We start from the raw sequence: 26,574 nt of genomic DNA on the forward strand, positions 1-26,574 counted from the left end.
TTGCTCAAAGACATCTCCATTAGCGGTTTCATGAGGTCTGGACATAGTTGCATATTGTATGGCCAAAACCGTTAAAACATATTGCTATAAAATCTGACTGGATAAGCCACATTAAAAGCACTTTTAAAATAGCTAATGTGCACACAAACAAACGGCATGAATTCAATATTATATTAATATGCCAAGTTGCTTGGCAACCGTAAATGACTTACTGTTTGGCTAATTAACTTGGCAGATGTTATTTAGCAGATGAATTGCTTATTGTGATTATTGTTACTAATATATTTAATTCTTTATTGTACATTGGTGTGTGTTGCCATCTTGATGTTGCTGCCACAGTTAAAAGGGTTTTAAGCAAGGTTTCATGTGCCGAACAGCATTTCTTAAGTGTTAAAAACCTCTAGTAATGCTTGGTTTTCCTGCCATATTGTTGTGCAAACTCTGAGAATAATTGGTGTAAAAAAAAAATATTTTTACTGCTGTATCTTTGAAAATTTTAGATATTTATAGCACCTATAAATATTTAATATTTTAAACCATTTCACTTAATTCAGCCATATTATGTAATATTTGCAACACAATGGCCAGAAAAAAAGAGAATCCATACAAAATCAGAAACAATTTAATTTATTCAGTCCTTTTGAACTGTTGGTCATTTTTTGAAGAATTGTTATTTTACAGTAAGTTGGAATTTAATTGTTACATGATGAACATTTCTAGTTTCTGTTTCTTTTATAGAGTTTTTATGCAATGCAGCACCAGGATTCTTCTGTGCTTTTCCCCAACCATTTAACAGTCCATCCTTGCAAAAGAGGCCACCACCATTCTTTTCACAAAACTAAACCAACCAAGAGCTTACCTTCAAGGCATGAACATTTTTAAAAGTCTGGGCCCATATTCACTTAACATCTTAATGTTAAGCGTAGCTCAAAACTTGAAAATTATGGGCGTGTCAGTCTTAAATTTAGAACTACATTTTTGCTCTAAGAGCATCTCTCTAGTCTAAGCGTTTTAGTGCTAAAACTAGCTCCTAAACCTGTGAAATGTTAAGAGTAGTGAAGAGGACTCCTAAGTCACTAAGACCTAGCCACAAACTATCCTAAAATGGCTGTTGCCGGCAATCTGCCTCGGAACATAAAAAATTTAGAAATATTTGACGATAACGAACTTTTAAAAAGGTATAGCCTTTGGTTTTGGAGGTTAACCCAATTCCAAATTTTCCCTTGATTATATCCTTGTTTTCATTAACCAGTAGGGCAAGAAGTAACAGCTGTTCTTGCATCAAGTTTGGTTTTCTTTTACGTTTACATGTCTTACTATCAGCCATGATTATTCTACTCTGTTAATTAAAAGGCTGTTTATATGCATATCCGCTAAATTGTTTACGAGAAGCATACATGTAAGAGGCTGACAATTATCTGAACATATACTTATTTAATTAGTGACACATTTTAAAATCTTATTTGAATGTGGCAATTAACTTTTTTTTAACCTTTATTTGAATATGGCAACATAATATTGCGTTCTACAGTATTTCTATGAATCAGTCTCTGACAGAGACCCCTCCCCTATCAGTCAATCACTGTGTGCATAGTTAGTAAGCATGCTGACATCATCCATAGCAACTGTCACGCTTAGATCAAGACTTCTCTCTATTCCTTAATAAAAAAAACATCAGCAGCTTTGTGAATAGGTTTAAGAGGATACTCTTCGCTAAAAATTTTCACTGCTATTTAGAAGCCCTTAGTGGTAAGATAAAATGTTTTGTGAATATGGGCCCAGGTCTCATCACACAGTTTCAATAAATCAAATTGAAAATCTCCCATGCCACTGGGCAAATTCCAGCCAGGAAGTAGTATGTTTCAACAAAAGCTTTCCTCTACGTTAATGAAATGGGTGGGACATTGTTGTTTTGTGTATAATTTCAAACATCTCTCATGAAGGACTGCTGTCTTTAATATTGCCACAGGCCTCTTGGTGGCCTCTATTTCCCTGTCTTTTCTGGTCTGGGCATGTGAATTTGGAGAAATGCCAATCAGGCCAGATTAAAATAAAGCTGCAAGAATTAATAATTGACGTTTACTGTAGGGCCTTATTTTTTACTGTAAGTAATTATTTTTTACTATTGAAATGATATGAGGAACACCAATAGTTCTTGTTTGGCATGAGGGGGCCCATCAAGTGATGGAATTGCTTTTTCTCAATATCAGACACTGTGGAATATATATCTACTGTGCTTGTAACATAGTAGGGAAGTCGTGGCCTAATGGTTTGAGAGTCGGACTTGTAATCCAAAGGTTGCGGGTTCGAGTCCCTGGCCGGCAGGGATTGTAGGTGGGGGGAGTGAATGTCCAGCGCTCTCTCCACCCTCAATACCACGACTGAGGTGCCCTTGAGCAAGGCACTGAACCCCCAACTGCTCCCCGGGCACTGCAGCATAAAATGGCTGCCCACTGCTCCGGGTGTGTGTTCACGGTGTGTGTGTGTTCACTGCTGTGTGTGTGCACGTTGGATGGGTTAAATGCAGAGCACGAATTCCGAGTATCCATACTTGGCTGAATGTCTATGATTATCAACTGAATTTGTTGACAGTGGCTATATTTTATAAACAATACTGCATACAAAATTTCAAACTGATTGGACAAACAGTCCCATGGTTTTAGCACCATATTAGTGCCAACATGTGGCTAAGCCCCATCAAATCTTTCAGGTATTCTCAAAGTGAACCCTTGAATGAAAGTAGCCATACATGATACTTATATGTAGTGTGATTACAATCTGGCAACCAGCCTTGAACATAGTGCATGATTTTTTTTTCCCCAACCAGGTAAGCACAAACCCTTTTTCTGCAGTTAATTGGTCAACTCAATCACAGTCAACCATCAAGAAAAATTTGGACTTAAAAAAAATGTATGAATCTGAAAAGTAATGCTAGGGTTAACGTCTGGGTTAGGGTTTAGTATTTGTTTCAGCATTGTGTCCATAATCAGCGTTGTGATTGAGTTTACAAATGAAATCTTTAGAATTATTAGTGGGTGGGGTTTGTGCTTAACTAGTTTGGGGGGAAAAGATTACTTTACAAAAGTAGCATTTGCAAAAAAATGACTCAGTGAATCCAATGACATTAAGCTCTTGCGTTCCCAGTTGAGCCGAAACATTGCACTGGTCAGGGAGTACTTCCATTCTACCAAATGTTCTGTCTATAGGGCTTATTGTTTGGGCTCAAAGATGTGTTTTTGTCTAGAAAGATAAAAAACAAGTCCTCGGTTTTCACACTAACAAAAACAGTTCAGCACTGTGACAATAAATATGTAAGGATTGCACCAAATCCACCAAAACCAACACAAGGCCTAAACGTCTGGTCTCATCACGGCATTCATTATTTGGCATTTGAGGAACTCTGGTTGGCACAAGAGAACTTCAGATTACTGAATTATTGAAAGGACAGCAACTTCTTTTTGGAGCAAACATACGCCATATGAGGCCGAAGGCCTCTGGGACATCTGTTCTGGGCATGTGGTTTTGGTGGACGGCCAGTTCTGGCCACATTCATAGAAACCGATGGCGAACGTAATAAAAACAGTTAGACATTGTAACAACAAATTTAATATAGCTATCATGTAATTGGCAAGATGTTTTGGAACCAATACTGGTCATTATCTGCAAGGTTTCGTAGACTCAAGTTTTTTTGTCTTTGCTCAATGTAGAGCTTGGACTTCTACGTAACATCTTTGGCCAAACATTTTGTTTTTCTGTCCAAAGTTTGCTCACTGAACTACAGGTGCATTTTGATTTTTCTCACCCAAAGTGAGCAAATTCTTCTTCAACACCTGACCCCCTCACCACATTTACTTCAAAGATTTTTATCTAACAGACAAGTACCACATGCCATCTTGACTACATTGTAGTCTCCTCCTTTCATACATTTCAAAGCAAACACAATGACAGGTGTGACGCGACACATTTGTGTGTGACCCAGAAGCAGCTCTGTCTAGAGTGGGGATGGGTGTCATGCTTTGTTGCGAAAGAGCACGATGAAAATGGGGGGATGGGAGATGAGTGGAACTGGAAAAATGGTGGAGGAAAGCCCAGCTGTGAATTCACTGCAGTTCTCATTAGCCCTGGGTCCTAAAGTCCCCAGGCGAATTCCCAAATAACAAAAATTAGCACAAAAAATTACTTAAAAATTAGTCTTTCATCGCTACAATCCATTTTAAGAACTATAACGCTGTTACGTCTGTTTTTTGTATGCCAAAAAGCTTCCTGTATGAGGTCAGACACATTCACTGTCAGTGATTGATGGACTAAATTATTACTACAGTATTTGCAATGCAGCACTGCATTGATATTAATCAAACATATCATCCCCACAATTAATCACATTTTCTCTACAATTATTATGATGAATTAGCTTGAGCTGCTTAACAGAAGTACACAGTCCTTTTAAACTGTATTTTTTTAAGTATTTCTATTAGTTACAAAATCAAACCAATGATTGTGATTGGCCTGCTTTCTTGAATTAATATGCATATTCGGTTGTGATTGGTCTTGCCTTTCTAACATGTCAAACATATGAATGTAATTTTAATTCATGAAGAACTGAATGTGCACCTACCTCAGTTAAAAATTGGGGAAAAAATCATTTGAGCAGAAAACAATGAAAATGCAACTAATTTGTCATTAAAAAAAAAAGAGAACTCAAATTCCACACTAAACAACTCGTTGACTAATTTTTCTAATCTGACCAGCTTCTCCGTCCCCAGTCCATAGCAGATCAAAACAATGTTGTTTTCCTGTCAAGTAGTATGAACAGGTGGTCGTTTACCTCAGGGAAATTTTCACCCATCTCCCTCTTGCGTTACGCTTCAGTCATCTTTAGTATGATCGACCAAGACAAAAATACCCTTCTATTATGTCGATGAGACCTTTGGGATTTTGCATTGCAGTTGGAGACATTAATTAGACCCCAGGTTTAGTCCCTGGAAAGATGATTTCCTTTGAAATTGGCCAAGAAGAAAACAACAGGTAAACTAACAAATGCACCCAGTGTTTTTTAGCAGATATTTATATTGAACTGAAGGCACCACAGTTGGCTGATGTTGTCTAGGACATAATTAAGGCATTTAAGTCTTTTGTTTTTGGGTTTAACCATATACAAAGGTGTTGAGGCCACCTCCTCCAGCCAGGCTCTCCAGCTGATAGCAGGTAATGAAAAGGAGAGGAGGTCGGCGCTGATGTCTGTGCTAGTCAACGAGGTTGGGTGTGTCTGTAGCAGCTGAATCCTGAAATAAGCAAATATTGATTAGGACAACTGTTTGACCAGTAGTAGCAATCAAAGAAATGCATGTAGTTAAAATTACAAGCACATAGAAGGATGTTTTTCTATATTTACCCCAAATGGCTCTGCAAACGCCCTGTAGCCACTGTATAAAGGGTTTGGGATTGATACTAAAGCAGGGTTTCCACCACCTTTTGTAGAAGCACCATCTTCATCATCATTCTGTTGAACGATAAATAAGGCATTCATTCATCTTTGAAAGTAGATTATAATACATCACAAATTATATATACCTTATTTCGTTTTCTGGGATCACTATATAAAGTTTAATTATAAAGACAGTCCAGAACTTTAGAACTGAAGATAGATAGACCCTTGGTAAATATGATCAAAGAAGGCTCTGAAAATAAACCTGCATTATTAATCCTTTTATTTAAAAACAATCACAAAAATCTAACCTTTCATTGAACTAAAACAATTGAAAATGGGGCACAATCTCATTATGAAATAAATGTTTTTCTCAAATACACGTTGGACACAATTATTGGTACCCCTAGAAACTCTTATGAGTAAAATATCTCTGAAGTATATTCCCATTCATATTCACAATTTTGAGCACTCCAGGGTGATTATGAACATGAGATTATCCAGCCATGGCTTCCTGTTTCACAGAAATATAAATAGGGAAGAAACAAAGCCCAAATCCCCTTAATCATCCATCACAATGAGAAAAAAACAAATAATATATTTCTGATATGCAGCAAAGGATATTGAGCTTCAAAAATTAGTGAAGTGGCTTTAAGAAAAGAGCTAGAGCAGTGAAAATCCCCATTTCCACCATCAGGGCAATAATTAAGAATTTCCAATCAACAGAAAATGTTACGAAACTGCCTGGAAGAGGACGTGTGTCTATATCGTCCTAATGAAGAATTGCAGAAAATAGTTGAGTCTCAGGGTCAGAAGACCTTAAAAAAAAATTGTCAAACAGCACCTATATCATCACATGTTGTTTGGGAGGGTTTCAAGAAAAATTATCCTAGCTCATCCAAAAAAAAACTCCAGCATATTCAGTTATCAGACACAACTGGAACTTCAAATGGGACTGGCATCGATGATCAGATGAAACTAAAAAAATGAGCTTTCTAGCAGCAAACACTCAAGATGAGTTTGATGAACACAGGGATAAAAAACCCATGTGTACAATGAAATATACTGCTGTATTTTTGATGTTGTGGGCCTATATTTCTGCTGGAGGTCCTGGACATCTTGTTTAGATACATGGCATCATGGATTCTATCAAATACCAACAGATAAAAAAATCAATAAGTGACTGACTCTGTTAGAAATCTTATAATGGGCCATGTTTGGATCTTCCAACCGTACAATAATCCAAACACAAACCTCAAAAACAACACATAAATGGGTCACTGAGCACAAAACCAAGCTTCTGCTATGGCCATTCCAGTCCTCTGACCTGAACCCTGTAGAAAATGAGTGAGGTGAACTGAAGAGAAGAAGTACCAACATGGAGCTGGGAATCTGAAGGATCTGGAGTGATTCTGGATGAAGGAATGGTCTCTGATCTCGTCAGGTGTTCTCTAACCTCATCAGGCATTATAGGAGAAAATTTAGAGCTGTTAAACTGGCAAATGGAGATTTCAAAAAGTATTGAATAAAGGGGTGCCGTTAATTGTGGCCAATGTGTATTAGAGAAAAAACATTTATTTCATTATGATACCCCCCCCCCCCCCCATTTTAAATTCTTATTATCCAATGAAAGGTTCGATTTTTTGTGATTTTTTTAAAATAAATGAACGTCTTCACAGCCTTCTTTGATCATATTTACCAAGGGTGCCAGTAATTCTGACCACGACTGTCGATAGATGGATGGATGGATGGATGGATGGATGGATGGATGGAACAACAGATAGATGTAGAAAACTCTAGAAGAGTTAGAGTCAGACATTTTGTTCAATGGTAAAGTGTCTTTGTTCGTAAACCTAAATATCTGAAGTTCTATTACGTGAACAAACCTTAAAATAATGGAAACGAAAGGCATCGTTCTTGTGCTTGAGGACGTAGTATGCGAGCCCAGCAACAATACCAACAATGGCAAAGACAATCAGCACAGTGGTGATTGCGACCCCACTGGACTGTGAGATTGGAAGAACTGCCGGCACCTAAAAATTAGACAACACCATTGATGACTTTAAAAAATGAACTGGGTATTGTAAGTGAGGTCCAACTTTTGTCTAATACTGCTTTGAAAAAACTAGACGGACATCCATTTTAGTCAAACAGGATGTTGACTTGCTCTGATGAGTCATAGTTGTTATCTTTGTCTGAATATGAGCAAAAATTCTTTTCAGTAAAGTCATTGCTCATCAGAAGGCTTGGGAGTGTGTTTTCTATCTGAAAACTGCTGAAATTTAATCCATTGGTGTTAATGCAATTACCCATGAAATTTTAAAATAAATTCTGCCTGTCCATCCATAAAGCAAAGCGGTTCTCTCATATACTCTATTGTACTTCTACAAAAGCAGCCACTTACTGGAACAGGTGGAGCTCTGAAAGGCCCATCAATGACATGGATCAGACCATTGATGGCTGGAATGTTCCAGGCCAATATGACCTTCTTATTCACAAATTTTTGAGGTTGAGAGTCCTGTGAAACCAATAAAAATATAGTTTTCTTGTCTATGTACAGTAAATGTGGTCTGAGCAGTTTGAAGCTGCTAAGGTTTGTTTACCTCAGCCTGACCAGTGGAATTGGAGGGAATTGTCACGACTAGATCAGAACCCACACGGGACGGGATTATGGTGTTGTGCTTCAAGTCTTCATAGAAGTGCAGACTATTGATGCTGGATATATGATACAGCAAATCCCTCCAAGATAAGGTCTGAAAAAGGAAACAAACCGCAGACTCAAGGCCAGCGGAGAAAGAGAGTGTCCAAGTTTTCTTCCTCTGACTCAGACGCAATTCAAAAATGTTCATATGAGATTTTATTCTGGTTTATATCGATAATCACCTTGTTGGCAGAGAAACCGTCGTTTTGAGGTACAAGAACTGTTAAGTTTAATGATTTGTCGGACAGGGACTTCAGCAGGTTCTTGCCCTCCTCATCATCCTCTGCATACTTCAGTAAAGTCTAGGAGGAAACCGGCAAGAAATGTTTGACTCCATTGTAATTAAATTACATGGATATTTCTCTTCGAACAGGACTTCATTTGTATTGACAACAATTATGTGAAAATGTTTAATTTGTTTTCACTTCAGTTGATATCCATTGCTTTGTTTTTTCCCCTTTCTTCACTCAAAACGATTATAACAAATCGTTGTTATAAATATGTTGTAATAGGTAACTAACTTTATGTCAGTTTGTGTCCTCTCTTTCCATCTGGTTAGTCTGTTGGCTTTAACTACAAAATCTGTTCCTTGATGACATCATCCTGCAGGAAGTGGCAACTATTTTTAGAGGGAAACAACAGTACATGGCTACTTACTGTGTAGAACAGAGAAAAATTAGAAGTGGTGGCAACAACCGAGGCCAAGTCTCCATTACAGAATTCCCCGTTTCCAACGTATCCAGGTTTACATTCACAAGACACCTCTGTATAAGAGAAAAATTGCCATCAATTTTACATCAAAACTGTTCAGGTACAGTAAAATTTCAAATTACATTTCAACTGATTGCAGGATTTCCTGATGGTCATACCTTTCATTCTGTAGCAGTACGCGTCATACAGCCAACTGGCATTGACTGGCTCTTTGTACAGCACAATACCAACAAGATTATCCCCACATTTAGTAGAAGGAAACCGGATCGGATTGCCAGCTTTCTTCCCGTCCATCCATCCTGCCACACATAGATGCATTCCCAACTGGAACAATAAAAAAGCTTTGTTTGCTCCAGTCTTAAGTGTTAATATTATCAGTGTTGAAAACAGTTGTGCTGCTTAATAATTTTTTTAAGATTCTTTGATGAATAGAAAGTTGAAAAGATAGTAAGAAGAAGTTAGTAAATCACCTGCAAAATTTTCCCCTCCCATCGGCATTTTTATGGAATTGCGCTCTAATGCTAATTTGCCCTGTTTAGTAAATCTAGCCCTTAATATCTTAAGTGAGATTCTGGTGCTCTTTGGTCTTTTTTTTTTTTTATTGACAATTTGTTACTTCATCGAATGGTACAAAACTTGGTATTAAAAAAAATTTATGGAAATGCTTTGAAAAGGTTCTGAAGATGGTCCTGATAATGAATGGGAAATAAATGGGGAAGCGAAAAACTTTTGGTAGGCTACTGCACCCAAACAAAATCTTGCTGAAAGCTAATTTTTTGAGATATTAACTTCCAATTTGGAACACAACTTGTTTTTTTTTTTTTTTCATAACAATAAACATCTAAAACTTTTTAAATGTAACTTTTTTCACTTTAGCAATAATCTGCTGAGTGCCATCTTTACAAGGACTCCAAACTTAAGCATTAAGGATTTATGACAATTTAAGTTGGAAATTTAAATTTCTAACTTAAATTACCATACCATAAAATCGCCCAAAATACAAAATGCTAAATAAAAAACATTATCTAAGTGAAATATAATACACATTTCATTTAAAAAATGAAGAATCAAGAAAATCTAAACCCACTTAATTTTAATAAATGTTTACAATACAAGTCATTTTGCTTCTCAAGTAAATGTATCTTGAATTAAGAATTTTGAGGTATTTGTAATGAAGAATAAGACAAAAATACTGAATAAGAAAAAAAAATTTCAGTGCATTAAGTATGTTTTGGTTGTGGTTTAGTGTGTCCTGGAGGACTCGAGGCACCATGTGGAGAGCATGGAGACTGTGATGATGGGCGCACTGGCCCAGGGATGTGTAGATGTCACAAAGGTTTTACAGGTACAGGCTGTGAGCTGTGTGAAAGAAGTCACTTTGGGCCGAACTGCACAGGTAAAAACCATGAAGTTTTCCTAAACAGTCCCCAAATCCTTATCCACAAGTGTTTGTGAAGACTAAATGAACAGGCAAATCAGACTCAACTGTAAGAACAATTATGCAAATAGAGCTCTAAAAATTCAAAATTATATATATAATATATAAACGGTTACACTTTAGGCAGTTTTGGCAATTTGTGAATAGTTGGCATTTGTTTTCTGGTAATTTTTTTCATTAAACTTAAGTGAGGTTTGTTTTGACACTGGTTCTGTTCAATCATTTTTTTGTGAAAAATTTTACTTTTTTTTTTTTAGAGAATTTTGTTTAGTTCTTCAGAATGGGACGAAACTTGGTAAAGGTTTAGGCACTTGCTATGTAAACACGAAAAACACCTTGAATCAAGAAAGTTAAATGGGTGTGAAAAAGCAGTCACAATTGTACTGTTTGTGGTTAAAAATTGCCACATTGGAAATTAACAGGAAGCAAATTTTATCTAGCGGAAACATTTGGTACTGCATCCAAACAAAATCTTACTGAAAGCTCTTTTTTGAGATATCAGCCTCAAATTTGGAAGACAACTTTTCACAGATTCATGGCTTTGATTTTCATGTAGTTTTAGAGTAAAACATGTTTTAGAAAATATATATTTCGTATAAAATATAAAAAGAGTATTTTTTATAACTATAACCTTTAAAGTTCTAAAATTAAAAAAAAAATTAAAAATAACTATTTGGTCATTTTTGACCACCATGCAAACAGCACCAGAGGGTTAAACAAGAAATAAGCCAAAATATTAAGATAAAATAACTTTAAGATTTATTTACTGAAAGTGTTTTTTCTTCTTCTCATGTAAATTTATATTGTTTTAAGTGAGTTTACATGTAGACAAAATGCTGATTAAGAAAAATGTTTGCAGTGTAAAAAAATAAAAAATTCAGTTTTTTAAAAGTCAGTAATATAAATAAATATTAAACATAAATATATAGAAATATACACAGAAAATTATACTAAAATGACATAACTTTTTACATTTACATTTATTGTCAGATCAGTATAAATGTTTTTTTTTTGTTTAAATGTTATTGTATTAGTACTACTCAACTACTCAACTGCTTACAGCTATAATGAACAGTTTTTTTCATAATTTCTCACAGCATGTAACTGCACCAGCAATGGCAAATGTGATAGCGGCCTGGACGGTGATGGCAGCTGTTTCTGTCAAGAGGGGTGGACGGGTAAATACTGCGAATCAAAAATCGGTAAGAGCAGGCTTCACATGGAGAACTCTATCAAATGTACTAGATCTATAAAAGATATGCAGTTTTGTAGAAAACCATAGAAAATATTTTAGACTTAAAACACTCTCTTTTGCCTGTTATTTAACAGAAGTCAAGCCGATTTGCTCGCCTGCATGTGATCTCAATGCAGTGTGCCTCCCAGAAAATAATTGCGAGTGTGTGCCGCCCTATGGGGGAAATGGCATTAACTGCACGGGTATGAATTTATATTAGACTGATTGTAAGATGCCTGTCCTGGATTCAAATGGCCTATTGCCACTTTTATAAATATAATAGAAGAGGGAGCTCAGATTCAAACTCAAGACGTTCACATGAAAATTACATCTGAAACATGTGGCCATGGCTCCAATATATATTTAACAGCTTATATAATGTAGCCTAATGGCATGTAATCCATGCTGCTGAATCAGTTTTACTTAATGCTCTGAAAAAAATGTTTCTTATTCAGTATTTTTGTCTTATTCTTCATTACAAATACCTCAAAATTCTTAATTCAAGATACATTTACTTGAGAAGCAAAATGACTTGTATTGTAAAAATTTATTAAAATTAAGTGGGTTTAGATTTTCTTGATTCTTCATTTTTTAAATGAAATGAGTGTATTATATTTCACTTAGATAATGTTTTTTACCTATTGGCTGCATCGTTTCATGTAACATTCAAGGAACCTATTACTTTTTGTGTACTAAATTCTCACCTTTACAGTCTCTTCCAAAGTGTTTTTTACAGCATTTAACAGCCCACGTCATTTTCGTGCATACCCGATTACAGCCTCTGTATGAGTTGTATCCATAACCGTATGAGTACAACCTATAATAACTTGGCCGTCTGTACACGAAAGGCAAATAAGGTTGTCTACATATGCTAGTTCTGTTCTGTAAAGAAGAAATCAGTCTGGATCAAGGCATGCTATGTTTGTATAAGCATGTGACTGATTACCACAGAAAAAAAAAAAAAACTTTTTTGACTTGGTTAAAAAATAATTGAATCAATAAAGTTGTGACTGCTAAAGCTTTGTTAATGCAACAGAACAAAAAAATGCAAAAAGTGTTAACTGCTAATATTTTTTTAATATTACAGAACTAACCAACCAATCAAACAAACAATGACAGTAAGCAAATAAAGCGCTGACTGCGAAAGTTTTGTTAATGCAACAGAACCAAAAAAATAATAAAAGCTGACTGCTAAAGACTTGTTTAACACTGTGACATCCTACATCAGTTTCTGTGAGGACATGTGTGTACCCACCAAGATTTATTTAACATTTAACAACGACAAACCTTGGTTCAGTACAAAACTCAAACAGCTTTGCCAGGCCAAAGAGGACGCCTACAGGAGTGGGGACAAAAACTTGTACAAACAGGCCAAATACACACTAAATACGGAGATAAGCGTGACAAAGAAAAACTACTCTGGAAAGCTAAAAAACGCTCCACCATCATCCCAGTACCCAAGAAACAAAAAAATCACAGGACTTAATGACTACACCCTGTTACTTTAACGTCTGTGGTGATGAAGTCATTTGAGAGGCTCATGTTGGCCCACCTGAAGGACATTACTGGACCCTTGCTGGACCCCCTGCAGTTTGCTTACCGAGCAAACAGGTCTGTGGATGATGCAGTCTACATGGGACTGCACTACATCCTCCATCATCTGGACAAACCAGGGACTTATGCAAGGATCCTGTTTGTGGACTTCAGCTCCGCTTTCAACACCATCATCCCAGATACCCTTCAGAATAAACTGACCCAGCTCTCTGTACCCATCTCCATCTGTCAGTGGATCACCAGCTTCCTGATAGACAGGCAGCAGCTAGTGAGGCTGGGAAAACTCACATTCAACACCCGCACCATCAGCACTGGAGCTCCTCAGGGCTGCGTTCTCTCCCCACTGCTATTCTCCCACTACACAAATGACTGCACCTCTAAAGACCCCTCTGTTAAACTCCTGAAGTTTGCAGATGACACTACAGCCATCGGCCTCATTCAGTATGGCGACGAGTCTGCTTACAGACAAGAGGTTGAGCAGTTGGCTGTCTGGTGCAGTCTTAACAACCTGAAGCTGAACACGCTCAAAACAGTGGAGATGATCGTGGACTTCAGGAGAAACCCCCCTGCACTCCCCCCACTCACCATCATGAACAGCACTGTAATGACAGTGGAGTCATTTAGGTTCCTGGGCACCACCATCTCCCAGGACCTGAAGTGGGACATTCACATAGACTCCATCGTGAAAAAGGCTCAGCAAAGGTTGTACTTCCTTCGTGAACTGAAAAAGTTCTACCTGCCACAGGCGCATATGACACAATTTTACTCAGCTGTTATTGAGTCGGTTCTGTGCTCCTCTATAACTGTCTGGTTTGGGTCAGCCAGCAAATCAGATATAAGAAGACTGCAGCGGACTATTAGGACAGTAGAAAGGATCATTGGTGTCCACCTGCCCAGCCTTCAGGACTTGTACAACTCCAGAGTAAAGAAACGAGCAGGTAACATCATCACAGACCCCTCTCACCCTGGACACAACCTGTTTGAACTTCTCCCTTCAGGCTGACACTACAAATCTCAGTGCACTAGAACATCTAGGCATAAAAACAGTTCCCTTTCAGTCGGTCACTCCGAGTCACGTCGGTGACCGTCGAATTGGGATCTCGCCAGAGAAACCAGTCCACTTCGAGTGTAACTAAACGAACCAATGGACATTGGCATGCGGTATTGCACATCTGGTTGCCACTCCCTGCAGCACAGGTATAAGAGGTAGCAGGTGCACCGCATTTATTCATCTTTTCGCTTCAGAGCCGAATTGTGGTGCATAACGACTGCTCTTCCCTCCTTCGAGTGACTGCAGAGACGAGTGCGGGCGTTATGGCGTATCAGTGTTGGTCACAGTCTCACGGGAGAAAAAAAAAAAAAAGAGATTGTCTTCGTGCTTCAGGACTAAAAGAGCAATTTCTCTAAAAGAGCAACACTGGTGATCATGTCTTTTTAAAGATGTCTTATCACCCATGCGTTTCTGGGTGTGATCGTTTTCTGGCACCTCTAACGGTCACGATCGCTGCCTCACGTGTCTGGGCATTCAGCTGGATGGTTCATGTTCTTCTTGGATGACTAATAATTTCCTCCTATTAAATTCAGGTAAGACAGAGATATTACTTATTGGACCAAAAAGCAGTACACAAAATCTCTTGGATTACAATTTGCAACTAGACGGATGTACTGTTACGTCCTCTAAAGTCAAATATCTGAGTGTTATATTAGACAGCAACTTGTCCTTTGAAAATCATATTTCCCATGTTACAAAAAACAGCATTCTTCCATCTTAGAAACATTGCCAAGTTTCGAAACATGCTACCTGTTTCTGATGCAGAAAAACTAGTTCATGCATTCATGACCTCTAGACTGGACTATTGTAATGCACTGCTAGGTGGTTGTCCTGCATCTTCAATAAACAAGCTACAGATAGTCCAAAATGCAGCGGCTAGAGTTCTTACCAGGTCAAGAAAATATGATCATATTACCCCAATTTTTCAGTCTCTGCACTGGCTACCTATTAAGTTCCGTATCATTTACAAAATATTATTACTTGCCTATAAGGCCCTAAATGGTTTAGCTCCTGCGTACCTAACTTGTCTTCTACCACGCTACAATCCAACCCGCTCCCTAAGGTCGCAAAACTCTGGACTTTTGGTAGTACCTAGGATGGCAAAGTCCACTAAAGGAGGTAGAGCTTTTTCACATTTGGCTCCCAAACTCTGGAATAGTTCGGTGTTCAGATACACTTTCTCTGTTTAAATCTAGATTAAAGACACTCTTTAGCCAAGCATTCACATAATGCATCTTATAATCTTGTACTGCAGTTATATCTGATCAAATGTACATTATTATTATTCTTTAGCTTGGGTTGAACAAATCATTTTTGCTTAGATGGAACAGCAGCTACGCTAATTATGTCTCTACTTGTTTCTCTCTTTCTGCCACGGGATTAACATCTGCCGAAGGAGCGCGCTGGGCCCTATGCTGGACAGAGTGCACCACGCGTTTCCTTCGGTGCCCCCTCTGACGACCAGATGTCGATCGCTGCATCGGAGGGGATGACGACCCGGCTGCGTTGCCCACTTCGGGTGTGGTAGCGTTGTCCGAGCCAGACCCAAAGATGACGGCCATGCTTTCCCGGGCCGCTGAGAATGTCGGGCTCATGTGGAATCCTCCACCACGTCCTGGTCCTTTGAGACTGGATGAATGGTTTCTCGGTGGGGGTCACGCTGGTTCTCAGTGCCCCCCCCCCCCCCCCCCCCCGTGCCATTATTCCCAGAAATGGATGAGGAGCTCATAAGATAGTGGAAGGCACCTTTTACTGCCCGAAACAAATCTTGTTGTTCCTCCGCCCTCACCACCCTCGATGGTGGGGCCACTTTGGGGTATGCGGGCATCCCCATGCAACTGTGTCCAACAGCCGCTACCACTCTGCCTGCTGCGACAGACCTCGCGTTTCAAGTGACGAAGGTGACTGCACAGTCTCTGGGTCTTGCGATGTTCAAGCTAGTGGTCCAGGAGCGCCATCTCTGGCTGTGTCTAGCTGACATGAAGGAGCATGAGAAGGTACAGTCCCTGAATGTTCCCGTGTCGCAGACCAGCCTCTTCGGCGACACTGTCGAGAGCCCGTCCAGGCCCCCGCCAAACCTGGCAGCAAGCGCAAGTGCAAGAGGCCCTGAGACGGGCGACCCAGAGATGGAGGAGACTGCTCATCGGGAGATGGTGACCGCACCACTCCCTCCCCCAGAGAAGGGCCGGGTGGAGAATCTTTTGTTTCATTGTATTTTTGTTCCACCGCTGGTCCAAAACTCGCCCAAAACTTCGATAAAAGAGCAGTTTCCTCAGTCTCTGGGTCTCAAGAGGAGGAGAGTTGCGAGCTGTGCATCACGGGATCGCTTCCCTCCTTCTTGCAAGGGTTGGAGCGTAGGCTGTCCCCCTCCACCCTTAACGTTTACGTTGCTGCTATTTCCGCCTACCACGACTTTCGGTCAACGAATCGTGACTTGAGTTTGGGCCGGCTGACTCCAGTGCAACACTGAGACCACGGCCCAGCTACGTGCCCAAGGTTCCTACCACTCCCTTCAGGGACCAGGTAGTGAACTTGCAAGCGCTGCCCCTGGAGGAGGCAGACCGAGCCCTAGCTTTGCTCTGTCCTGTATGCGCACTGCGACAGTACGTGGATAGAACTCAGAGCTTTAGGATCTCAGAACAGCTCTTTGTCTGTTACAGAGGACAGCAGAAGGGGAAGGCTGTCTCCAAGCAAAGGATGGCCCCCTGGATAGTGGATGCCATCACCTTGGCCTTTGAAGCACAAGGTGTGCCCTGCCCGCTCGGGCTGCGTGCTCATTCCACTAGGGGTGCCGCATCATCCTGGGCGCTGGCTCGCGGTGCCTCGCTAGCAGACATTTGTAGAGCTGCGGGCTGGGCGACTCCTAACACGTTCGCTAGGTTCTATAGCCTGCGTGTCAAACCGGTTTCCTCCTGAGTTCAACAAGACTTCCATGTGCAATAGGGCACATGAGTCAATGTCACTTAACCCCCTCTGGGAGGAGGGGACTCCGCAGTGTGCCTCTTCCAGGTGGAAGGGCATGCTTTACCAGTGTTATCCAAGTCCTACTGTTTGAGTTGCTCAAGGAACAGCAGTAGTCAACCTTCTCTGTGTAGAGCCCGGAGCTGCCGGGTCACTGGCTCGGCTCCTCAGCAAAAACATGAATTAATGCGGTGCACCTGCTGCCTCTTATACCCGTGCTGCGGGGTGTGGCAGTCAAATGCGAAATACCGCATGCCAATGTGCATTCGCTCATTTAGTTACACTCGAAGTGGATTGGTCTCTCCGGCGAGATCCCAATTCGTCGGTCACCGACATGACGTCTCCGTTTCCTCCTTCAGGGAACGAGGGTTACATACGTAACCGATACGTTTTTCCCCCATACCATCTCATCTCAAATGTTTCTGTTCTCATGTCAGATATGTATGTATATATCTATGAATGTATGTATGCATGTATGTACCAAGAGCTTCTTAAAAACCACAACAAATTCCTTGTGTGTTTGCGCACACTTGGCGAATAAAGCCGATTCTGATTCTGATAATGCAACAGAACCAAAAAATAACAAAATAAGTCTATAAAGCTAAAAATGTTAACAAAACAGAATAAAAAAATAACAATAAGTCTATAAAGCACTGACTGCTAAAAATGTTAACAAAACAGCACCAAAAATAACAAAAATCAAGTCAATAAAGCGCTGATTTTTAAAAAATGTTAATGAAACAGAACCTAAAAATGACAAAACGTCAGTCAATAAAGCACTAACTGCTAAAGTTTTGTTGACGAAACAGAACCAAAAAATAACAAAAAGAAGGTCAATAAAGTGCTGCTGAAGTTTTGTTAATAAACAGAACCACAAATCAACAAGATCCACTCACTGAGTCCTCTGATCCAAGGGGACAATGGGGAGGCACACTGCAAGAACCACAGAGTCCCTAAAGACAACAGTACAACAACATTAGGACTGCTCATTTGTTTTAATATTAAAATCACTTTGAAACACCAGTTTCACCAGTAGTGGAACTGAATTGTACTGATAAATAACTAGATGGTCTCTACACACTTGTGCTTTTTTATTTGTGCTTTACTTTTTATTTATAAAAAGCTTATAACTAAGATGGCGGCGCGCGCAGTCGCAGCAGCTTCTCTCTCTCCCGACAAACCGGTGTTTTCGTGTTTTTTGTCTTGTAAGTCGCAATGTTTTTGCACATCTTCGTCTCGTCTACCTGTCTTTAAGCGCGCATACAGTCGTGAGTTTCTGCTCGAGGTCGGCAGAACCACATTTTTAGAGTTAAACTCCGCGCACACTGAAGAGCTGCGGGACCTCGGTCTGCTCCGAAGGCCTTCCCCATCACCGACCCCCACTACTGCATCTCGCCCACAGCGGAGGCGCTACAAGCGGCGTGAGAGGAAGCAGAAGAGGGGTAAGCGCGGAGGTATCCGAGCTAGGCTAGCGGCCAACCCACACAAGCCAGCTATCCCCACCATCGTACTGGCGAACGTACGCTCTTTGGACAATAAACTGGACTACATCCGACTACTCCGCTCGACTCAGAGGACTGTAAGAGACTGTTGTGTTTTTGTGTTTACGGAAACATGGCTTAACAACAGCGTACCGGACTGCGCCATACAGCTTGACCAGCTAACATGCTATCGAGCTGACAGAACTCTCGTCGAGGGAGGTAAGATCCGCGGCGGCGGGCTTTGTGTTTACATCAATGATGCGTGGTGTCGCGACGCTGTTGTGGTCTGCAAACACTGCTCACCCCTGGTGGAGTTTATGATTATTAAGTGCCGGCCGTTCTATCTACCGAGGGAATATTCAGCCATACTGCTCGTTGCTGTATACATCCCTCCCAGCTCCAGCAACAACCACAGGAGTGAGGCACTAAATGATCTGTACCAGCACACCAGTGAGCAGCAGACAGCCCACCCAGATGCTTTTCTTATCTTGGCTGGGGATTTCAATCACGCAGACTTAAAGAGTGTGTTCCCAAAAATTCACCAACACATAGACTTTCCAACAAGGGGAAAAAACACTCTGGACTTTGTTTACACCACCCAGAGAGGAGCTTACAAGGCCCTCCCCCTCCCCCACCTCGGAGCCTCAGACCACATCACTGTCATGCTAATGCCTGCATACAGACCGCTCGTTAAAGTCACCAAACCAGTTCACAAACAGATTCAAGTGTGGCCGGAAGGGTCGTCAGAGGCACTTCAAGACTGCTTTGACACCACTGACTGGAATATGTTTAAACAGGCTGCCACATACAACAATACTACAGACCTCCAAGAGTACTCAGAGACTGTTACTGCCTACATCTCCAAGTGCATTGATGATGTAACGGTCACAAAGTCTATCACTGTCCGGGCCAACCAGAAGCCGTGGATGACAGGGGAGGTCTACAGACTTCTGAAGGCTCGGAACGCTGCCTTTAGAGCTGGAGATGAGGAGGGCCTGAAGACAGCTAGGGCCAACCTATCCCGCGGCATCAAAGAGGCCAAGAGACAGTACTCCAGGAGGATAGCCCATCGTTTCAGCGACAGCAGAGACACGCGGAGCCTGTGGCAGGGGATACAGACCATTACGGATTACAAGCCCCCACCACAGACCTGTGACAACACCATCCCCCTGCTGAACGAGCTGAATGCCTTCTTTGCTCGCTTTGAGGCACAAAACAGCACCACTGCACAGAAGACTCCACCTCCTCCCGGCGACCAGGTGATGACGCTGTCCCCGGACAGTGTGAGGAGATCCCTCAGCAGGATCAATGCACGCAAAGCTCCGGGTCCTGACAACATTCCTGGGCGTGTACTGAGAGACTGTGCAGTGGAACTCACTGAGGTCTTCACAGACATCTTCAACATCTCACTAAATCAGGCTGTTGTCCCCACATGCTTCAAAGCTACCACCATCATTCCAGTCCCTAAGAAGTCATCTCCATCCTGCTTCAATGACTACCGTCCAATAGCACTCACTCCCATCCTCATGAAGTGCTTTGAACGGCTAGTCTTGCACCACATCAAGTCTGTCCTCCCCCCCTCCCTGGACCCCTTCCAGTTTGCATATAGGTCCAACCGCTCGACCGATGATGCCATCACCACTGCCCTCCACCCAGCCCTCACACATCTGGAGAAAAAAGACTCATATGTCAGGATGCTGTTCATAGACTTCAGTTCAGCATTCAACACAATCATCCCTCAACAGCTCACTCACAAACTGGTCCAGCTGGGGCTCAGCACCTCTCTGTGCAACTGGCTGTTGGACTTCCTGACCGGGAGACCTCAAGCAGTACGGGTCGGCAGTAACACATCCAGCACCATCACACTGAACACTGGGGCCCCCCAAGGATGTGTGCTGAGCCCCCTCCTCTTCACTCTGCTGACCCACGACTGCACACCATCACACAACTCCAACATTTTCATTAAGTTTGCGGATGACACGACTGTGGTGGGTCTCATCAGCAACAGAGATGAGACAAACTACAGGAGCGAGGTGAGCCGCCTGGCCGGGTGGTGCAGTGACAACAATCTCTCTCTGAACGTGAAGAAGACGAAGGAGATTGTTGTTGACTTCAGGAGAGTACACACTCAGCATGCCCCTCTGACCATCAACGGTGCGACTGTGGAGAGAGTGAGCAGCACCAAGTTCCTGGGTGTGCACATCACTGAGGACCTCTCCTGGACTAACAACACTGTAGCACTGGCCAAGAAAGCACAGCAGCGTCTCTACTTCCTCCGCAAACTCAGAAGAGCCAGAGCCCCGGCCCCCATCATGTGCACCTTCTACAGAGGCACCATCGAGAGCATCCTGACTAGCTGCATCACTGTGTGGTATGGCGCTTGCAACGCATCCTGCCGCAAGTCACTTCAGCGCATAGTGAGAGCAGCTGAGAAGATCGTTGGTGTCTCTCTCCCCTCCCTCCAGGACATCTACAGCACCCGTCTCACCCGCAAAGCCCTCCGCATTGCAGGCGATCCCACCCACCCGACACACAGCTTCTTCAGTCTGCTGCCATCAGGGAGGAGACTGCGGAGTCTCCAGGCGAGGACCAGCAGACTGAAGGACAGCTTCATACATCAGGCTGTCAGGAAGCTGAACTCCCTCCCGTCCTTGCCCCCCCTCCCCTCTTTCACCCCCATTTAACACAGCAACACACTAGGAACTCTGACTCTGTGACACCCCACCCCACCGACCAACAAACTGTAACCGGCACCTGTCACTTGTGCAGCATTGGCTGATCACTACCCATCCAACATTGACTGCAAATTACCTCTTCGGATAGTCTGACAAAAACTATCCGAACAGTCTCTTCGACTTGTCACTTTAACAGACTGATAAGCTCTTCTTGCACTACACTCATAACAAAACAAAACATCTGCACAGTTTTGTTTTTGTTTTTGTACATTCAACTGGTTTGCACTCCATCTATTCTGCCATGTGCCTTATGCACTTTATCTATCTCTCTTGTTTTTATTTTCTACAATGTCCTCAGACTGATAAGCTCTTTTGCACTAAAAATATATCTACACAGTGTTGTTTATTTAACTGGTTTTGCACTCTATCTGCCATGCGCCTTATGCCACTTTATCGATCTAATTCTTATTTTTTTTCTACAATATCCTCATTTGTATAATTGTATAGTTGTATGTACATATGTTTAAACCGTATTTATCTGTATCTGAACGTGTTTAATGTTAACTGTATGCACCAAGGGTCTGAGAGTAATGCAATTTCAATTCTCTGTATGTATGTACTGTACATGTGGAAGAATTGACAATAAAGCTGACTTGACTTGAACTTGAACTTGAACTTATTTTGTTCAGTTTTTGATGATATAATAATCTGATTTAGTCTTAAGGTTTTGTACCTTTATCTCTATGCTTGTGAAGTTGTCACAGCGAGCACCAATGCTCGGTGGCTCCAGAAGCTGATCAATCCCATGAGCAATTCCTGAATCAAACATCATGTTCCGCGCTACTATTCTGCATTGTTTCCATTGATTAATATGTCGCCCTGAAATTCAGTCAATAAGAGTTGAGCAGATTTACTATCAAACTGATTTACAATCACTAAAATGGCAATAAAACACGGCAAATTAATTTGCAACGATGCATGATGTAGTTTCCAATCTTAGATTTGAGTCTTTATAATGCATTTTAACTTCACAATAACACACATTATGAATACCTTTATAACTGTTAAAACATCAATATCAAAAACAATAAATAAATAATTTACATTTCAAATGGGAGAGTTTTGAAGGAAATTTTTGCCAACTTGCCAATGCTTACAATTAAATTTTTGCTGCAACTGAAGGTGAGCTCGGATCCAAACAATGTTTCCATGCTTTTCTCAGCAGGAAGAGCAAGAGCAACTACCTGGAAACATACATCCAAAACCATTTTGTGACCGTTCTGATGCTATCAGATGGCAACACCATGGTACTTTGATATATAACGTAATCAAATTCAGTTAAATCAATTTAACTGATGTTGGAGTCTCGTACCCTCTGGTCACGGACTATGTGAGCTTTGAGGTAGGCTTGTAACTTATCACGATGGTCTTCGCTGTACAGCCATTTCTTTCTGTCCTCAGGAAGACTGTTAAAAACGTCATCCGTTGGCCAGAACATGGTGAATGGGTAAAAGGGTCGATGCTGCACCACATGCATCAATTCTGCATCCTGTTTGGAAGATGTTTGTAAGAAAAATGCATATGGTCCAAAAAAGATTGAAATGCAGCATAAATATTACCTGTAGGAGCTTGCTGAAGATTTTAAAGCCATATTGTTCAGCAGCTGTGGTAATGTTCAACTGCAACATAAATTGAGTTTTACTTTGTGGAATGACATTTTTATGAGTTTTCTGAACTTACAAAATGGTGGACAGTGGTTGAGTTACATACATCAGTGTTGATATCTGCCTTGCCCGTTAGATCTTATGGAAAGAGGACCTTGTCTATGAAATGTATGACTCCATTGGAGCACTCAACATCACTGGTGATGATCTTTGTCTTATCGTTGATGTACACAACACCCTGAGAGACAAAAGCAGACACTTCAGATTAGGGACAGAAAAGAACTTTTCCACTTGGGAAACTGATTTACAAGGGCAGCTTTTATAATCAACTTATAAATGGATCTGTGTTGTCTTTTATATGTAAAATTATTATATTTCTTCAATTAATCTAATTAATCAGTCAGAATACCTACCAACAGTCAGGCTGTTTCCAATAAAATTTTAATCAACAAAAAGCCATCTTTACCTTGCAATGTGGCACAGAAGCGGAGTCTGGCATTTTACAGTATGTTTAATGATGTTTATTTTTTTTATTCTGTCTTTATACTTTATTCTAAAATAGAATAATTGAGTACCAAATTTTGCTTAATCGCAACATTTAATGTTTATCGCGATCGCAAAGTTTAATCGCAACATATTATCATTGCAGTTAATAGTGTTCACCGTCTGTTTGATTACATTTGTAACTAACTGCTTGATTTTTACTGTATATTTCTGCCATAGTCACCGCTAATAATCCTAAATGTAATGTAGAAACTTAATATTTTTTGTAAAGCTACTTTGCAATGATTTGTATGGTGAAATGCACTATACAAATAAACTTGAATTGAATTGAATTTTTACCACAGAATCTTGAATTTGGGAGGCATTTTTGTTCATTTTGGCTGCATTTTTGCTATCAATAAAGGGATAGTTCACCCAAAAATTAAAATTATGTAATTTATTCACCATCCAGTTGTTCCAAAACCGTATGAGTTTCTTTCATCTGCTAAACAAAAAAGAAGATATTTTGAAGAATGTTGGTAACAATGGCTACAGTCAACTGTTTGATTTCAAATATTCTTCAAAATATCTTCTTTCGTTCTCAACAAAAGAAAGAAACAACTTGAGGGTGAGTAAATGATAACAAAATCTTGATTTTTGGGTGAACTATGCCTTTAATTTCTGACTCTTGTTCAGACAATTATCCAATATTAAAAATATAAAATGCATTTGAAACTCACATCTCTAACACTGAAGCGTAATTTATATCCGCTACTGGTAGCCACTTCTTTAACAGATCTGAGGTCTGATTCACGCAGTTCTTCACAACTGACAATGTGGTACCGCAGCAGGTCTGAACTGTGACTTGTATTTGTCCAATTTTCAACCTGCTGAGTCTGTCATGACAAGAAATTATATGACAATAGAAAAAGTAAGGAAGTCATCATGAAATTTTCGATTTGTGCAAATGTACATGATTCAATGGTTTATGCTATTTCTAAGAGAAACTGCCTTCACAATCTTGCAAGCATTACTTTTAAACACAACATTTGAAAAACAAAATTTGTTAAGTATTGCCTACTTTTTACAATCCAATCAATACCGATATAATACTTATAATGTTATATTACTTAGGTATGATTCAGTTCAGCATACCGAAACATTTGCCACATAATCAGCATGAGGAACAAATACAGTGAAAAGGCCTTTACTGTACAGATCTCGGACTCTCATTACCTATAACACAGATTATTATTGTTAATATATCTTGATTATATCAAGAAATTAGCATATTCTCTCACAAATTGAAACATGCACTTACACCAATATTTCTCCTCAACCATGCTGCCTCAGGCATACGAAGAAGCTCCTGCAAATAAAAAATTATAAAATTAATTTGAAAAGTAGAAGTTGTTTCTCATGTTTTGTCAGTCATTATTAATTAGCCTAAAATTCATCTTAGATGATACTTACTCTACTGACAGTCCCTGCACAATTAAAACCGTCTCCTTTGTAGCCAATATAGCATGTGCAATTACATTCCCCATCCCCAAGGTATCTGCAAACAGCATTAATACTGCAGCCGCCATTATCCTGTTATGAATTCAAATAAAAATGTTTTGCATACAAAAATACCTAATATCAGATGATGATTTAATACAATTATTTGCCGTAATACTGTTTGTGAATTCTGTTACCTTCCGACAAGGATTAACTGGTAGACATCTATGACCTTGAGAAATAAAGCCAGGCTTACATGCGCATGCAACCTGAAACAAATGTAATGTTCAGCATCTTAATGTTAACTTCGTAATGTTTGGTCCAGTTTTCATACATAAAGCATTTTTGTCACATCCTCCATTGTCCACTAAGCAGGCATCCATTGCTGTAGTGAAAACACAATTACACAGCTTTAAAGAAGTAAATGGGGAAGTCGTGGCCTAATGGTTAGAGAGTTGGACTCGTGATCTAAAGGTTGCGGGTTCGAGTCTCCGGCCGGCAGGAATTGTAGGTGGGGGGAGTGAATGTCCAGCGCTCTCTCCACCCTCAATACCACGACTGAGGTGCCCTTGAGCAAGGCACCAAACCCCCAACTGCTCCCCGGGCGCTGCAGCATAAAATGGCTGCCCACTGCTCCGGGTGTATGTTCACGGTGTGTGTGTGTTCACTGCTGTGTGTGTGTGTTGGATGGGTTAAATGCAGAGCACGAATTCCGAGTATGGGTCACCATACTTGGCTGAATGTCACTTCACTCACTCACTTTTTTTAAATGCATACAGATACTGCAAAACTCATAATTGAGGCCAATACAGAGCCCTGAGGCACACCCTAAGCACATACCATGTATCACAAAAAAAAAATCTTAATCAAGGCTGATTATAATACTAAACTAAAATCAAATAAAAAGCAGGCTAAGACCAACTGAATAAAAAAACAACAAGGGATCAATAAAGAGATCATTTAAACATCAAATCTCAAACACAAATTCCATGAATCCACTGGTCCACGCTACACATTTACCAAGACACATAACCCCATCACCAATGTAGCCAGCTTTACATGTACAGCTCCTTTCACCAGGCGATGTTTTTTGTGCAGTTTGCATTTATGGAACACCCTCCGTTGTTTGTGGTACATGGGTCAAATTCTGTGGCACACAAATCATTTACAATAAGACCAGGACTATGTATTGGGAAAGTAAACAGGGTGAATTTTGATTTCACTGATGGAAAAAAACTGAAATGGCAAACTTAAAGAACCACAAACAAACCTTTGCAAAATGTCCCATTACCATTATAACCAGCTACGCAGGAACAAATTGGAGGAGCTCCTGAACCTCCTGAGATACAGCTGGAAGAAAAATGTTGCATTATAAACAGTGATGAATGTGTTAAAAATGTGTCTTATATTTATGTTGTCCATACTTACTTAGCACTGACATCACAAACTCCACCACAGGCATCATTAACTACCACTGAAATTTAGAAATTTTATGACGTCAAGTGCACGAAGGTGAGAAACACGCTATCTGACATACAATTAGTTTGACCTTAATACTGACCAACAGAGCAATTCACTCCCTTCCAACCTTTGAAACAAATGCACTGCCCATTTCCCTCCATACTGTCCAAACATTTGCCATGTTCACAGTGGCATTCTGTCAAATAGAAACCAAGGGTTTGTTGAATAATGCTTC

General features: G+C 40.4%; 1 pseudogene across 1 annotated transcript in view; it reads right to left on the reverse strand.

Annotated features, from left to right (window-relative positions):
* Positions 1–5,055: 5,055 nt before the first annotated feature.
* The window catches only part of LOC306867204 (stabilin-1-like), a 41,535-nt pseudogene continuing 20,016 nt past the window's right edge, over positions 5,056–26,574 (reverse strand). The window contains exons 31-53 of the transcript XR_013786120.1: positions 26,440–26,535; positions 26,307–26,352; positions 26,149–26,228; positions 25,899–26,025; positions 25,076–25,263; positions 24,852–24,971; positions 24,700–24,747; positions 24,534–24,614; positions 24,119–24,274; positions 23,002–23,133; positions 22,851–22,910; positions 22,604–22,780; positions 22,389–22,475; positions 21,965–22,110; positions 17,972–18,028; positions 8,996–9,161; positions 8,784–8,890; positions 8,309–8,428; positions 8,029–8,178; positions 7,830–7,943; positions 7,312–7,458; positions 5,393–5,500; positions 5,056–5,282 (exon numbers count right to left, since the gene is read on the reverse strand). The product of XR_013786120.1 is annotated as a stabilin-1-like (transcript). The remainder of the gene's footprint in view (positions 5,283–5,392; positions 5,501–7,311; positions 7,459–7,829; positions 7,944–8,028; positions 8,179–8,308; positions 8,429–8,783; positions 8,891–8,995; positions 9,162–17,971; positions 18,029–21,964; positions 22,111–22,388; positions 22,476–22,603; positions 22,781–22,850; positions 22,911–23,001; positions 23,134–24,118; positions 24,275–24,533; positions 24,615–24,699; positions 24,748–24,851; positions 24,972–25,075; positions 25,264–25,898; positions 26,026–26,148; positions 26,229–26,306; positions 26,353–26,439; positions 26,536–26,574) is intronic.

The sequence above is a fragment of the Barbus barbus genome (genome assembly GCF_936440315.1).
Source record: "Barbus barbus genome assembly, chromosome: 49".
Taxonomy (NCBI): domain Eukaryota; kingdom Metazoa; phylum Chordata; class Actinopteri; order Cypriniformes; family Cyprinidae; genus Barbus; species Barbus barbus.